At 38.5% G+C, this 17193-nt stretch overlaps 1 protein-coding gene across 1 annotated transcript in view; it reads right to left on the bottom strand.

The window, feature by feature from the left end:
* The window catches only part of PRKN (parkin RBR E3 ubiquitin protein ligase), a 1335825-nt gene that overhangs the window by 1153164 nt on the left and 165468 nt on the right, over nt 1-17193 (bottom strand). The window lies entirely within an intron of this gene.

Raw genomic sequence — 17193 nt, forward strand, 5'->3', positions numbered from 1 at the left:
AAGTATTTATCAGTTTGGAAAGATGAATCAATACATTTATAGAACTACTGCATGGTAAACTAATCAGCCAACAGTCTCATTATACAAAAATTATTACAATCTTCATTAACAAAATCTAGAAAATGAAAATTTAACATTAGTGTGAATGGTTATATTTAAATTATATATAAAATACTCATATATTATGCATGTTAATACATATTTATATATATTTGTGTGTGTATACATGTTTGTATATACACACGCATACATATACCTCATTGCAGTGCTTAGAATTACTTCAGAGCAGTCTAACATATTTAAATAATAAAAAAACATATTAATCCATCCTTTATTAGTTAACTGTTGCATTTAACATGGGCTTCGTTCTAACTTTAAACTCACTAGTAGATATACGTGTAGTACATTAGAAAACACACCTAACATAGTCTGAACGCTTCACAACAGTTCATCACAAGAAAAGAGCAACGAAATAATTCTGCCATCACACCATAGGCTTTTGACGACCACATATCTAGAACCTCCTGGGAATAAGAGAGACATGATATTTGCAGTGGTTCATTTCCAGGACAGATATGTGAACTGGCATGTAACAGGCAACGTACCCCATTGTGGACACAGGTAAATCAGATTTGGTGGCCCTGGGTCACCTTCCAAATTCCAAAGGTAGCTTAAGCATATGATCTTGGGCCTCTCAGTTTCTTACTTTGTAAACTCAATCAAATTTTCATGGCTCCAGAATAGTTAAGACTGGAAGACTATGTGAGGGGCTTTGTATATGTTTATTTTTGGTTTTGTATGGCCAGAATGTGCTACTTCTCACTGTTTTTACATCCACTGCTAAGAAAGAGGCCCTCTTCTCACCTTTTCTAACTTCATTTCTTTGATATGCCCCTGCCTTTCCTCTTTCGACCAATGCTTAGATGAAATGATAATATATATATACGTATATACCTCCAGTTCAGACTGACATAACACTAACTTTTATCTGAGGTGATAGAATTATATACAGGCTCACACACTACAAGTCTAATTTATGTATTCTATTCCCCAGTGAGAAAACAGGCGTTTAATATAAATGTATTTACTTTTAATAGAGCCGTTGCTTAATCCACGACTAAATAGACTCAAGAAATAAACTGTCTTCCTTGGGTAAGAAGAAGAGTTCCTATGTTTTATATTGTTCTTTGTTGTCATCTGATGTATGAAGGAAATCTTCATCTATCAACTGTATTGTACTTCTGTGAATCAATAAAATAATTAAAGATATTAAAGCACATTCACTCTTATTAAAAACATATGGCTGAGGGCAGAACAATGCATTTTTGGAGTTACAAATCAATTAAAGGAAGTCATCGATTATTTACCTTCCCAAGAAGAATTCAGACTTTTCTAAGATATCTGCACTGTGGTATACCTTACTGGATACTATTTTGGTTAAACTAAATATAAATTCCATTATATTAGCTGATATTTTTAGTATAGACAAGAAACAATTGCTTTAAAAATTAGCCATTATAGGGGTGCCTGGGTGGTTCAGTCAGTTAAGCATCTGACTTCAGCTCAGGTCAAGGTCTTGTGGTTTGCAGGTTCGAGCCCCGCGTCAGGCTCTGTGCTGACAGCTCGGAGCCTGGAGCCTGCTTCAGATTCTGTGTCTCCCTCACTCTCTGCCCCTCCCCCGCTCATGCTCTGTCTCTCTCTCAAAAATAAATAAAACATTAATTTTTTTTAATTAGCTGTTACAAAAACAACAAGCATTATATTAATGCCAATCATCTCCAACTTAAGTTTTTTTAATGTTTATTTATTTTTGTGAGAGAGAGAGAGAGAGAGAGAGAGAGCAGTGGAGGGGCAGAGAGAAAGGGAAGCAAAGGATCCAAAGCAGCCTCTGCGCTGACAGCAGAGAGCCCGACGCGGGGTTCAAACCCACAAACCGTGAGATCATGACCTGAGCAGAAGTCAGACACTTAACCCAATGAGTCACCTAGGTGCCCCTAATCACCTCCAAGTTAACGTCACATATAATACTGAACTTCAGAGAGGCCAAGGATGACTTTACCTAATTTAGCAGCGACGTCCATTAGGAAAATACCTCTGTTTTGCCTTCATTTGTACTTCACATCTCCCTCCCACCTCCTTCTGGCCACCAGGTCCTGGGTCTTCTCCACGTGCTGGCAATCATTCAACCTATGAAATCGATTCTCTATCTACAACTGGCTTCCCAATGACTACTTTTGTATCTCTTGTCAATTATTACTATAAACTAATACATTTAAAAACTTTGTTCAAACACACACACAAAAAGGATAGAGCGTATTGTCTTCAAATTTCTGCTCTGTTCCTTGATTAAAATTTAGTGTATTCCCCCCCCCCCCCCCCCCCGGCACAAATTTGCTCTTTACTGGACTATTTCTAGTAAATTACTTACTCAATTTTGTCATTCACATTTGTAAATGGAAAGAAAATGTCTAAGGCTCTTAGTAAAAGAGGAAGATTAAGAGTGTCAGAATTATTCTGATCCAATGACTTTAGCTAAGCAAATCTTTTTAAAACAGCGCAAATAGTATGAGCATTTTACAAATGAGCTTTAAACATCCTTAATCTAAATTGCTCTTAACTTCTGAATACCTAGCAAACTACTATTTGCAGCTTGAATATAAACATTCATGCCGGGCTAATACAGAAAAATCTAGGGCAAATCCGTGATTAATATATTTTTTTTCCAGTCTGCAGTATCTAGCTCTGGCTAAGAAAGGGATCTAATGAATGCTACTATAATCATTTAAATATGAAGCTGATTCCATTTTTCCATCATCACTGTCATTTCCATCAGAATTGTCACTATCACTTACATCTTCTATTCATTATTTCCATTTCTATCTATACTCATTTCACAAAGGAAAAATACATCATTAAACTTATCGCATTTTCCAAAACTATAAGTAAGCATATGAAATCCTCTCTTCTTTGCAAAGAATTACCAACATGAGAGGGCAAACTCCGACTAGCAAATAGTTCAAATCTATCCTTATAAGTTACGGCTACACTTAAATTTAATTGTCTATAAACTAAAGGGTACTTTTCTCCCTCTGGATAACCTTAAGTATTTCAGCATGGTTCATTCAAACTATTGTGCAAATTTAAAGGTGTATACTTCATGATTACATCCATTTTTGTCTTTAGAAGGAAAATTAGTAGGACTTAAATGTATTATAGTCACTTCTCAGATCCTATAATGTTAAAACTCAGTTCCAGAAAAAAAGATATCTCTAATCTACACACTCACACACATAAACCCCATATGGCAATTATATATATTTACATTATAGCTATATTATATATTTATGTTTGTCAACCAAATACTTCTAGTTTAAGGAATATGACTGAAGTATAAAATACAATATGGTTCAGAGTAAAAAAACCAGACCTTGGTTAACAAAAGATTAAGAAAATTGAAGCAAATTGATTATAAATGTTAGAGATAGGAAAGAATAAATAGAATTTTAACATCTCATTGTCTCAGTATTCACTTTTTCCTCCAACTCATAGGAGATTTGGTGAAATGGAGTATAAAACTGTAAATTCATAAGGAACATTTTGTGACATTCTTTAGAAAGATGTTCAGCTTCTCCAGTTAAAGTCCCAAGTTAATGCTTATTATCCTCAACCTGACACTTTTATTTGAATAAGAATTACTTAGCACTAGAATATTAATGCTTTTATAATCAATTGTAATTTTATTTTGAAGAGATTAGTCAACAATAAACAAGGCAATGGCTATTAGTCTATATCATCATGAAGCATATTAAGAAGAGTATTTGGCCCTTTTCTTGCTAAACTGCTTTCTAATTAAGCGAGTCTTAAAGCCACTTGACCCAAACAGTTCACTTTGTGGGATGTTGACAGCTTGGAACTCAGTGAACGCTCAGGGCAACAACGTGCCCCCAGAGCCTATGGACTAGTCACACCCCTGCGACTGGGTTTTCCTCCCATGTGCTGAAAAGCTGTTGAACAACTAAGCAGAAATACTGTACCCATAATGCAATAAACAGTTCCTTCTCCCATAATATTGCCAATCAGAACATCTGATGAGCAAAAAATATTGTTATAGTTATAATTTCAGAAAAAAAAAAACAAAGAAGGCATTTTAGTTGGATCATATTGTCTTAAAAAATGTAAATGAGTTATCTTTCAGCCTTGACTCAGTCTCCAACAAATAAACCCAATCTCTTTCTCTCTCTCCTCAGACTCTCCTTCCTCCTCTATTTTCTGTTCATTCAGTCACCAGAGTCAAAACCTTGAAGTCCTCCCTCAGGCTCTACTGGGACACAACAAGCACATCCTAGTTCAGAGCTCCTTCCTCTCTGTTCCTGCTGTCAGCCACCTAGGTTGTTAGTGGCCAACGGGGCAATTTGGATTCAATCAAGTTGAGAATGGCTCTTGATGGTGAAAGCGCAGACATGGCAGTGGAGGGAGACCAAGGGACAGGGGACAAGTTAGGGGCTTGTTGAAGATATTCAAGTGTGAGGAGCTGAAGGCCTCAATGGAGGCTATGGCAAGTAGAAATAGTATGAAAGAAGATGAGAACGGAAAAACCCACTGCAGATTGGTTTATGGGGTCAAAAATACTGTGGAGTTAAGCACTATGAGAATAATGAAAGCGAAAACGAAAGATAGCATCTGTATGGAATGAGCACCAACAGTCATATTTCACAGCAAATTCCAGAACACTGGCCGTGTGGGTAGATGTGTGACTTTGGGGAAGTTATTTCATCCTGCGGTGCCTCAGTTATACCTCAGCTGTAAAATGAGGATGTTAACAATAACTATACCCTACATTTTTTTGAGGATTAAGTGAAAAATAGGTATGCATTGAATGTACCAAAAGCACAAAAGTAATGAATTACAAAATCCCTTTCAGCTCCAAAGTTTAATTCTCTACCTAGTAGCTTACTAGCAATCCTGGATATTTCTAACTCGCATACTTTATGCCACAATGTGTCCAAAGCACCATGTTTCTGTATGACTATACCCAATAAATATTCAACATGTATTTGGGATTTTACTTCTAATAAATGTCTACGCGTATGAGAGGAAAAGGAGTCGAGAGGAGGCATTCTTATCATTTAGAAGAGTCATCTATATTTTGGTCTCAACATTTCCTTTGGGTTATTGGTAACTGAGTCTGGTAGTATTCTGGTTCTGGGGTAACCAAATTGTTCAAGGGTTAATAGTGACCTGTCATGGTAAGAACAGTCTGTGAATTCTGTAAAATATAATGCCTAGACCTTGGTTTAGAGAAGAGCAATTTACTTTAGGGAATATTATCAATAATTCTCTTCTCTTGAGCTACTTTCATTTTGATATGAATTCTTTTCAAAGTCAGGAACAACTGATGCATTGTCTTTGCTGCACACAATTCATTTACAAAAATCTACACCATGGGCTGGGGTGATTTACAGAGCTGACTTAGCAAGGCTACCTAGTTTGAGGTGAGTTCACAACCTAAAACAATAATAATTCTTTTATAATATTACATCAAACACTTCTTTCTAAATTTTTAGTAGAACAAATTCTCTTCAAGGGAACAACATAATCAACTTACGAAGGTTTTTACATCCTCCAAATAATTATCATGTTCCAAGCTAGCACAAAGTTATAATAGGGCTGAAGTTAAGAGTATGTGTGAAGAACACTGGCCCCTGCCTTTTAAATTCGCAATACGCCTTATTCAAACCAGAGGCAAATTAAATTAAAATTAAGATAATTGACTTCTCCTCAAAGAATTTCAGAAATCTGTGTGCACTCCTAATCTCTATGATGTAAAGAAATAAATTGTCAGGCACTTACAGCAAGGATGAAAAGCGAGTCAGAAGACCCAGACCCCAAGCCTGGGCTCCAACATACACTAGCTGACCTGCCTCTGCTACACTAGCTGCAAACCGCCGAGGGGGTCACGGCCATGCTCATGGTTTGTTCTGTCCCTGGGTAAAACAGGAATAATCACATCGTCATCCCGTTGCTCTCTGGCTTCATCTCCACCCACTTTCCCTGTAGCCCCTTCACTCCAGGCACGCTGGCCCGTCTGTTCTTCAGCCCCCACCCCAGGCTCCTTCTGGAACCATCCATGCTTGCCTTTTCTCCACCAGAAATGCTCTGCCCCACCCTGGCTGCCAGGCTCAGCTTGCTGGCTCAGAAAGGCAGGCTTTACTCAAACATCACCTGCTCAATGATGCCTCATCTTATTTAAAATCATAAATTAACCCTACTCCCTCTCTGGTCCCTTCTGAGTTTCCAAGACACCTTTTTTGCTTTATGTTTCTCCTCAGTACTTAGCACCAATACACTATATATTTAACTTATCTTTTCTGCTTATTCTCTTCCTTTCCTACTTAAATGCAAGCTCCATGAATGAGAGACCTTAGTCAATTTTGTTCAAATCTTCACTTTTTCAGGATTTGCAATATCTGCAGTGAGGTAGGTGCTTAAAGAATGGCTGTAGAACCAGTGGACGGATGAAGCTTCCCCAAGGTTGCTGAACATTGTCATGTTCAAATGAGATGTCATAGGTAGAGTTTACCAAATTGTAAAACATAGGAGTCATGGTTTCTAATTCATTTTAACATTCTGTCGAAATAGTAAAAATGTACATTACAATTAAAGTACAAAAGTCAATATAAAAATGAGTTATAAGAACTTTTAAAAAATATTTACTATATTTTTTAAATTTTTTTTTAAAATTCATTTTTGAAGGAGAGAGAGAGAGAGACAGAGCATGAGCAGGGGAGGAGCAGAGAGAGAGGGAGACACAGAATTCGAAGCAGGCTCCAGGCTCTGAGCTGTCAGCACAGAGCCCAGCGCGGGGCTTGAACTCACGGACCGTGAGATCATGACCCGAGCCAAAGTCGGATGCTCAACCGACTGAGCCACCCAGGTGCCCCACTATCTTTAGAAGTAAAAAAAAAAAAAAAAGAAGGAAGAATTAATAAAAAGATTTTAGAGTACAATTGAAGGCTTAAACATATACCAAAAATATAAATCCCCAAGATTGTGGGTTAAACCGGAGCAGTGACCTCTGGTCTAAAGCAATAAACATGTGACCTATAGCATGGTACAGGAAAGCCAGTTGAGGGGAATTTTTTTTTTTTTTTTTTCTGTAAACGAATAACAGGTCTGGAGACAGAGAGGAAGAAAACAAGAAAAGAGGAAAGAGAAAGCTGTGGAGAATTAAGTACCACTCAGCAAACACACTTATAGAAGATTAGATTTTCAGATGCTGTTGACTTAAGCAATAAAAAGTACATCAAAGTGTACTCTGCTGATGAATGGCACATAAGTAATAATTCCTAGGTTAGCCCTTTCAGGCACATTGAAAGATTGGTCATTCTCTAAGTATGACACAACGAAATGAAACAGTGTATAAACCATCAAGTCCCAGGGGGAATAACCTGGTTTTTGGCTTGAGCTTTTCGCAAGGAGAAAACAACACAAAACAAATAAAACACAACTTGAAAAAATTCACCCTCCACAACAAAGTTCACATTTGCATATATTAGAGGATGCTTCCCTGTTTGGCTCAAGGTAGGAGGAGTAAGTCACAAAAATGTAGGGAGGATGATGGGTTTCTCCCTGGGAACTTCAGCTTTGATTCTAAGGGTATAGTTTCTAGCAATGCTGAGCCCTGTTTCTGATCTGAAAATGGCATAAAATGTAGCTGAGTACCCCACAGCTCAGAGAAAGATTGCCAAGCAGGATGCATAGTTTCAGTAAGGAGATAATGGAGCTAACGATTTAAATTGGAGCTCATATTTTATAATGGACTAACATTTTAAATTTTTATAGAACTCTGTCTTAGAAGGCATGGAAAGTCATTTTCACAAACAGGAACATTCGAAATAAGTAAATCATGTGATTTTCTTTTCAAAAAAATAATTACAAAGTCACATAAAAACTATCTACCTGAAAATTACTTCACAGTGGAAATATAAATTTCTGGTTCTTTGGTAAATAGAATTAACAAGGTTTATTAACATAGAACTACCAGCATATACAGTTCTGGTTTCATTCATTAAAGCCAATTCTAAGATGTATAATTCCCTAACATAACTGAGCGACATATAAAGGTAAAACCAGTCCCCTACAATCAGTTAAAACTGATCAACTCAAACACAGAAATAATTTGCAATTAGCTCCTAAAGACTAACTTTAACAAAGCATTAGGCTTTACTTATTTATATAGAGTCTGTATGTGTTTGATTTCTTTTTAATTGAAGTACAGTTGGCATACAATTTTATATTAGTTTCCAGGGAACAACATAGTGACTCCACAATGTTTGAATTTTTTTAAAAGAGGGAATAGCAGGAGAAAGCAACACAACCCTCGTGTATACTTCCTTCTTGTCAAGCACACACACATTGACTTCTTTTAGTCTCACAGCCACCCTGGGAAGTAGACACCCGAAGAACGTTAAGCAGCCTACCCAAGTGGCACGAACAAGTGCCAATGGCTGATCCAGCTGAATCCAAATTGGTGCTCCTTCCTCCATTCCCATCCCAGAGGGGAGGGCCCAGCCGCACGGCTTCTCATCATAAAACAACTGACCGAACTTGGTCAATCCAAACAGGAACTACAAGGCAGGACTCGGGGCAAGTTATAATAAAAGCAAAGATCAGGAAGAAAGAAATCTAAATAGTAGATTCATAATTTACAGATAGTCGTTATTAGCCCCACTCAAGTCCAAGTGTGGTCAGGCTAGCAAATTCTATTCAGAGACTATTTTAACTTCTCCTGGAAGGTTACTGTTGTGTCTTTGGTGTAAATTTAAAGTACTATGTGAACAATAGAAAATAACATAGGGACCGTAAAGTTTGGAGGCTAAGACATTACTAGTTAAATTTTAATGTTTCCATGCCAAGAGGCAGTAGCAGTAACTTAAGGGAGTAGAATAACCTGGAAGAGAGGAGCATCACCATATTCAGCTGTTTCAGTGACACTTTTATACTGATGGGTTCCATTCTCACTTAATGAAAATAAAATTAATAGTTGGAAATGAACGTATGGAAATACCACTCTGTTCAGTAGTCAATGGTTATTCATCACATTTAAAACACCCTTACACATGAGGGAACTACAAATGCATGGATATGGGACACCTGGGTGGCTCAGTCAGTTGTGCATCCGACTTCAGCTCAGGTCATGATCTCACAGAGTTCGTGGGTTCGAGCCCCACATCAGGCTCTGTGCTGATAGCTTGGAGCCTGGACCTGCTCTGGATTCTGTGTTTCCTCTTCTCTCTGCCCCTCTCCCACTTGTGCCCTTGCTCTCTCTCTCTCTCTCTCTCTCTCTCTCTCAAAATAAATAAATGTTAAAAATTCTTTTAAATAAAAATAAAAATGCACAGATATACACTCCAAATGCTCTCTTTCACCTCTACTCTCTACAAATCCCACCCTGAAAAGCAGAACACAGATATCACAATGGAAAACTATAAAGGTAGTATACTGCGATGGTTCTTAATTTTCATGCATTCTGCCGAGTTCTTTAAATTTGTAGAATGATGACCCAGACAACCCAGACAGAAATCAGAAAGTACAAGAACAATCTGCTGGAAAGTGACTTGGGGTGAAATGGACACAGATCTTCACTCACCTGCCGGAGCAGTGCTGCGTGCACGTTTCCGGTGGGCAGCTGGGTGCTCAGGTCAGCCTGGGAAGACAGAGCGGAGCTAGATTCAGAGAACCATGGCTCACTGGCTTAGGACAGTACTCGGAGCCATGGTGAAATTATGCACACTATCACAGAACGGTGTGGCCTCATGGGAAAGGCAAAGAATTTGGAGCCAGAGATTCCGGGTGAAAAGTCTCAGCATTGGTGGGATAATGGTTGGCATAGCTGCCTTCCAGGCTGGCATAAGCTGCCACTTATTAGTCACATCCTTGGGTGATTCTTTTAAATCTCCAGTCCCAGTTTCCTCATCTGTGAAATGGAGAAGATACCCCAGCTCATCCTACCACTTAAGGTTGCCATGGGGATGCAATGTGAAAAGCACTGGGAAAGGAATAAGAAGTCCAGTACATGTGTGGATGATTGTCATTAGTAGTATTTTTAACATAGTATGTTTTATATTCAAAGCACAAAGACATCCTAAAATTTAAAGAAGAATAAATATGTAAAAAGGTATGTAACAGGCAGTCACGAGCAGTTGAAAAGCAGGAAGTAACAGAAGAAAACACAAAAGGACATTTAAAAAGCTTTAAGATTATTGATTTTCTGTCCAGTCACTCAAAATTTGCTGGAAAAACTTAACAATATTGACTCTATTGACTTTTCTGACCATATTTTTTCCAAAACTTATAATATTCTTTATAATAGGGCCAGCCAACAACTGGTCATTACAATCAACTACATCTCCACTTTGAGCATACCACAAAATATATTTTCCCTGTTTACCCAAACTGGAGATGTTTCCCTAATAAATATTTTTGTTGAGGTCTGTCACCTGGACTTCTCTCTTTCTCCAGACAATACAATGGCTGTAATCCCTAAGTGAACCTTTCTAACACAAAACCAAGCATGTCTCTAGACTCTCAATAGCTGTTTTTATAGACATATAAAAATAGCAACCTAGCTTTCCAGAAACACCTTTACTGCCATTAGTGAAAATATGTGATTATTATGTATGCACGCACACAGCATACATCTTCCAGAGCTGAGCCTATATCATGGAGAACTGAGCACACATTTCATAATGCATATCACTTACGCATCCCCCCAGGGGCTGACAGGCAGGGGCTTGGTTTGATCCTTCCTCCATCCCCTTGTACGGTTAAGAGTCCCTTGGGTAGTATCTTCTGTGTGCTCAAATTTGTGATTTCTTATGCAGCCTCTACAATTTCTGACCTAAAGCTGGCTTGGTTGTGATCTCCTCAAGGGGGTAATGGCTTTTCCTCTGTGTCCCAGCACCTGGCCCCACTGCGGTAGGCACTGGGCTTCCTACGGGTGTTGAGTGAATTGACTTGGTCTGAGTTCACAAGAGATGTAAACCACTTGTGATAAAAGGTAGCTTTCTCTTCCACACAAAAGGTCAGTGTAAATCTGGATTCAAAACATAAAATGGATTTAACATATTTCTTATCTGTATCAAATTCAAACTCAGTGTGGTATTCTCTGCATAGAACCAAGGACACAGCTACACCTTTCTACTGTAGATGTAACTTTAAAAGCCTGTGTTTCTCTCCCTCGGGCCTGAGAGACACTGTAAACTCGGAAGCCAGTACTCTATACTGTTGCCAGAAGCCAAAATTGGAAGCCATGGTTCCAAGTTCCTTTAATAAAGCAGGAAAAATGCAAGAATGTCTTAGTAATGTCAGTTCCCAAACACTGAAAACCTAAACCACGTCTTCTGGCTTCAGGGGCTTATTAGCTGCACTGATGCACTCCACATTTATAATGTTGATAAAATGTGGGAACAATCTTTCAGCTCTCAAATCCTAATATTAGCTCAGCCAATTCTGACTTGGTATTACTGTAAACAGTAGCAAACAGGAGCAAAGTTGAGTATTGCTACAGCAATACTACAAAGTTGAGTATTGCTACAGCAAAATATGTTAAGAAGTATCTCAAGATGGGACACTCATGTTCTACCCACGTACCATCCCATTTTTCTCTGGATGTATCAGTTTTAAAGTAAATGTATTTCACAACTCATTCATTCATTTGTTCATTCATGCATTCATTCAATAAATAAGCATTGGCTAACCATCTTCAATAGAGGGAATGTGATACATTGGAAAGAGTCTTGGCCAAAACAGACTGGATGTAAATCCTGGCTTTATGCTTTACTAGCTTAATGACCTTCCACAAAATACTATGTCTGTGTGAGTACCTATTTCCTCTCTTGTAAAAAGAGATCTGGAGGAGGAATAATAGGTAATGTATCTGAAGTATTTGACACAATGCATGGCGCCACTGTGTTTTTCTTTCCTTTCTCTTCCCTTCAAGGCAGTGGGTAGAAAGATGAGTAAAATGTGTGTCTGCCATTTAAGAACCCCAAGTATAGTGGGACGTGTGGACAACCACCAATAGACAAATTAATTATACCTAGGATGGTAAGTGATAAAATTCAGGCATGAATTTACTACTGCTATTAAGGAGCAGTAACTATGGACAGTGATCTTGACAAAAAGAGCCAGGGCAACCTTATGAGGCAAGTTGCCAGAAAGGACCACAATAAAAAGTAAAGAGCTTCAGCGATAAGGCAGTAGAAGTGATATAACTCACGCTCTCAGATGAATCCACATCATAAATTCCCCTGCTGTTGGGCATACATTCTCTGCCTAAATCTTTGAATATCTGGGATGCTCAAAACAAAGTAAAACAAAACAATGAGCTGCCTATTGGATAAAAGGCAAACTCATTGACTTGAAGATCTTTTAGATCTTGTGGGATTCCTCCCCAGCCTACCCCAGCAGGTGTGTGCTCTCCTTTCCCCAGCAGCGAGACTCTAGCTAAACTGGAGTTTTGTTCTTGAGCAGTGTTTCATGTCTTCCTCCTTGATCACCTTTCCCCTGCCGGTGTCTCTGCCTCCTTCCCTCAGCACTCCATCTGCCATAAAGCTCTCATGGATCCACTGAGAAGTTACTTTTCCCCTTCTTGGAACATCCAAAGCATGTGGTGCCTCTTTTCATGGCTGTTCTTTTACAGCTTGTCACATTGCTTTCCAAAATACTCACTTGATTACTTGTTGCATCTTCTTTGTTAGGTGGCACACTCCTTGAAGCTTATTTGATTTTATTTTTTGCACAGACTAAAGATACTTTGAAATTTTAGAATTCTCTTAGAATTGTTCAATCAGCCAAAGGCATTTTCATATACTTTATTAAATGTACTGATTTCTAAATATATACTGTCTCCAGCCTTGAACAATTGACACTCAGGTCACCCTTTCCCCATGTCCTTTTCTGATTAACTGCTAAACAAGTTCCCACCAGATCTGCTCCTTATACAGCCCACAAGCTCCTCCACAGAGGCCAAGTGGAAACTAGCCTTGTAAACTGCATCCAGGAGTGAGAGCCCCCACTGCGTTTTCTTAGTCTCCTGGCTGAAAAGTAGAGAACATTTCTGCCAGTTACTAGGTGAAAGCCCAACGTCTAAACTCTGCCTTGACCTGCCATCTTAATTTCCCCCATGGCCTTATCCAAGCCTTCTGTAAGGAATCACAGGGAAACATCTGTATTTACGGATACCACCTGTCGGACTACTATCCTCCCCTCCCCAGTTTTAATTCCTGCAGATATGAAAAAAATACTCATAACAAGTGCCGGGGCAAAGGGACGTCCAGGCTTCCCACCATCTTTATAAAAGAGGTTCCCTCACCAGGGCTTGTCAGAGCCAGCTGTGTTCACGTGCCCCAAGTTATCACTTGCTCACATTTCTGCATGCCAAGAAAAATAGCTGGACTGCCAATACCAATGCATCAGAATGCTCCTTCAGGGTCCAGTACCCCATCTGCCCCCTGGCATCTGCCTTGATAGTTTGTGTTTCAGGGAACTTGTCTCTTTTGATTACTCCATTCCTAAGCTATCCTACTATATGTAATAATTTGATTAATATCCTCTACATTATATATATATATATATATGTTATCTTCATTATATATATAAACATACACACATATAATGACCTTGTGTAAGATACTGTGTAGTACTCATTTCCTATATAGATAATAAATATACACACACATACACACATATATGTGTGTGTGTATATATACATATATATGTATATGTATATGTATACGTATACATATACATATATATGTATACACACACACACACACACACACACACATATATACATTCCAATCAAATAACCAGCTCCTTTCTGTATGTCATACACCACAATCCATATTCATGAGTAGTATTTCTCTAGCACTCCAGAATCAATGATAAATCTGGCTCAGGGCTGAAGTGTGTTGGTCTGATGTGCTGAAAAACATTTCCTAAACTCATCTCTACCACAACCAGTAAGTACCTCATCAACACAGGACTACAGCGAGACACATCAATGAGGATTACAATATCTGACTATACCATGAAGATAGTAGAAGGATTTTTTTTTCAAAGCATTCTGCTTATAACTTGAGGCCAAAACAAAGGGCTGTGGTTCTAGAGAATGATACAAAGCTCTCAGGTTATTTCCAGTCATGCCACTTTACTAAAGAACTATAATCAACACTGTAAACTGTGTAATATAATTCATTCAACAACACCTCTACTGCTATATGTTCAAAATCTAAGTATTCAGATGCATGAAATGACAAACAGCGTTATTTTCTATTCTAAATGTTCAAAAACAAAAGAATGGCCTTCCCCTGTGACTACAGAAGTATTCTCAACAGTCCTGTGTGATTGTCTACCTCCCAATCTTTCAGTTCCTTTGGGTACCTGGTGCCATTTTGGCTTTCAGTTATGTATTTAACTGACATGATTTTTTTTAATAAAGACAATAGATGACCATAGTAAAAGAAGTGAAGCGTGTTGCCACGTCTCTTTCCAGTGGTCCTCCTTCTGTGCGTGTACATAGGGATTCCATTCTGCTGCCACGTCGCACCTCTGCCTACTTATGTAACCCAGTGCATGGACGCCACGGTGCTGGCAAATTCCTTTATGTAGGCCTCATCATCAGTGAGTTTCCTTGACAGTGAAGCTCTCTGCTGCCTAAGCAGAAGTCAGGGCCAGCGTTAAGCTCTGCTTGGTCCTTGACAATCAGAAGTTGGTTTCGAGTTGCCCTTTGTAGAAGTCTTCATGTTCTTTAATCATATTCTCAGAACTGGTGTGATTTGGAGACTTTCTACGTGATGCAAAATTAATTGAAATATGACTTATGTTTCTAGAACTTCAACTGTGACATGTAAGAAAGTACTTTTTTGCTGAAAAATGTTAACTAATTCTAAGAAAAAGTCACATTATTTAAAATAATGCCAGAATTCTTGCCCTACAGTAGATGACATTGGATATGCCCTATCATTTACATTAAAGATGTATTCATTCATTGTGTAATGTCTAAGTGTTCTTCTGAAGGAAATGCAAGGATTATAAAAAAAAAACAACACACCTTTTGAAACCTATTTTCAATTACAGCAACCCATGGTTTCTGTAGAAAAAAAACTAGAGTGTAACGCAATGTGCAAAACTGCATTGATTCTTTTTTCTCCAAATTCTACATAGTACATATATATGTACATATGACACATATATACACTTACACAAAGTTTAAGTAACATATGGTTGTGTGCCAATGAAAATTGCATGCTGTTGGTTTTTCAGAGTTTTCTATCGATTATATTTTCTATTTCATCGCTTCTAAAAAGTTACTTCAAAAAAATTCTCATAATTCTCCCAAAAAAGTTTTAAGAGGCTAGTTTCAAGCTGTAATTGCTTGAACTAATTATACTAAAGGATTTGGTTACAGCAGTTTCTAACCCTGGCTGTACATTAGATTCACCTGGGGAGCTTTTAAAACTATTAAATAGCAAACTACCTGGCACATGGTAGCCAATCAATACATGGAAATTTCTTTCTCTATTATCCCTTCCAGCCTATCTGCAATTCCATATTTCCTCAGTGCCTACAGAGTATAATCTGACATCTCACTAGCACCTCATTCAGTACACCCCAAAATTTCCAATAAGTGTCACCACATATTCTGTCTTCATACCCAGTTAGTCACCAAGAGTATTAATTTTACCTAAGTGATATTTTATATGTGTCACCTCCTCACATACCCTCTTGCTCATAGGATTGCTTTGAACTGTCTCCCAATTTAAACCCACAATTGCCTACTCTGGGGTCTTACTACCTTTCCACCATACAGATGTGATCAAGTTCACATTCCCTAGCCCCTCCGAGGCCCCCAACCATCGGGGATCCCTTAGCCTTGTACCTTTATCTTCATGTTCCCCTTTCTGGGAACCTGTATTCTGCCAAACAGAACGCTTCCCGGAATAAGGCAGAATGTTTGACACAGATGCCTTCCCCCATTCTTTCCACATTCCTATTTCTAAGTCTCCCGGCCCTTAATGCTTTCTCTTTTCTCATCTCCTGCTCTGTCTCTATGGGAAATGTCCAGCTCTGTGTCTACCATTCTTTTCCTGTGGCCCTTGTCACCTACATATTGTATGGAATGGTTTAACATTTGGAGGCAGTACTTATGTAATCGGTGAAATAACACATCATCAAGGATCGCTATGTGATTTGTTACAGGGTGTGCCTTTTGGTTTTGGTTATGTCTACATTTGTGGATATTCTTCATAAAATGCATCATACCGAGTGGGCAGCTCCTACGGTATTCTTCAGATACTGTTATAAATATTGTCATCTTCACAAAGTAATATATTTCTTCCATAACAGTTCATTGAGTAACAGCAAAATAAATTTTAAAACGCTAAGCCAGAAATACGTAAATACACAGGGCCAACACAACTTAAAAACCATCACTGCACCTCACACTAAAATCACAAGTCTTCATGAAAAAGTGGCATCAAATGTGGTGAGCTGTATGGAGTAAAAAGGCATCCAGCAGTCAGGGCTTTCCAGAAAGAGCCCATGTTTTTGGATTTCGCTATAGCTAAAAATATTGAATCTGGACAGAATCTAGGAGGAAGTGACAACATGTGGGAAGCCGACCTATTTAACTTGAGATCAGCTGACCTTTGGAGTACGTACATGGCTGTCTTCTAAAAAGCTGAAAAAAAAAAAATCCTACGACTGTGTTAGGTTGCAACTACACTTTCAGGCATGAAGAGCCTTTACAGGAGATAAAGCACTGATTGTTTTTAGTCCCTTTCCTCTGCTAAGGAGAAGGCACATTAAAAAGACAGCTATCTACTGCAGTGTGCATGCTGGGCAACATGGATGTTACTTACTGATAAAAAGCCCATGACAGTGATTTTAAAACAGGACTTGTGCTGTCAGTCAAACCGGAGAGGCGGGATATCCTGTCCAAGTGATTACTGTCTGGGCTGTAGTGTGGCAAACTGCCCGGTCAATTACAGCAGGCCGGGAGGAAATATGAAGACAGAGAGGCTTAATTCTAAACAGGAGCATCAGTAAAATAGAAACCTGGGGACACATTAATGCAATGGTCAATTACTTAAAAGTGTGGCTTTGGCCAGAGCTACAAAAATGTGTTTA

Source organism: Panthera uncia, assembly GCF_023721935.1.
Source record: "Panthera uncia isolate 11264 chromosome B2 unlocalized genomic scaffold, Puncia_PCG_1.0 HiC_scaffold_24, whole genome shotgun sequence".
Lineage (NCBI taxonomy): Eukaryota > Metazoa > Chordata > Mammalia > Carnivora > Felidae > Panthera > Panthera uncia.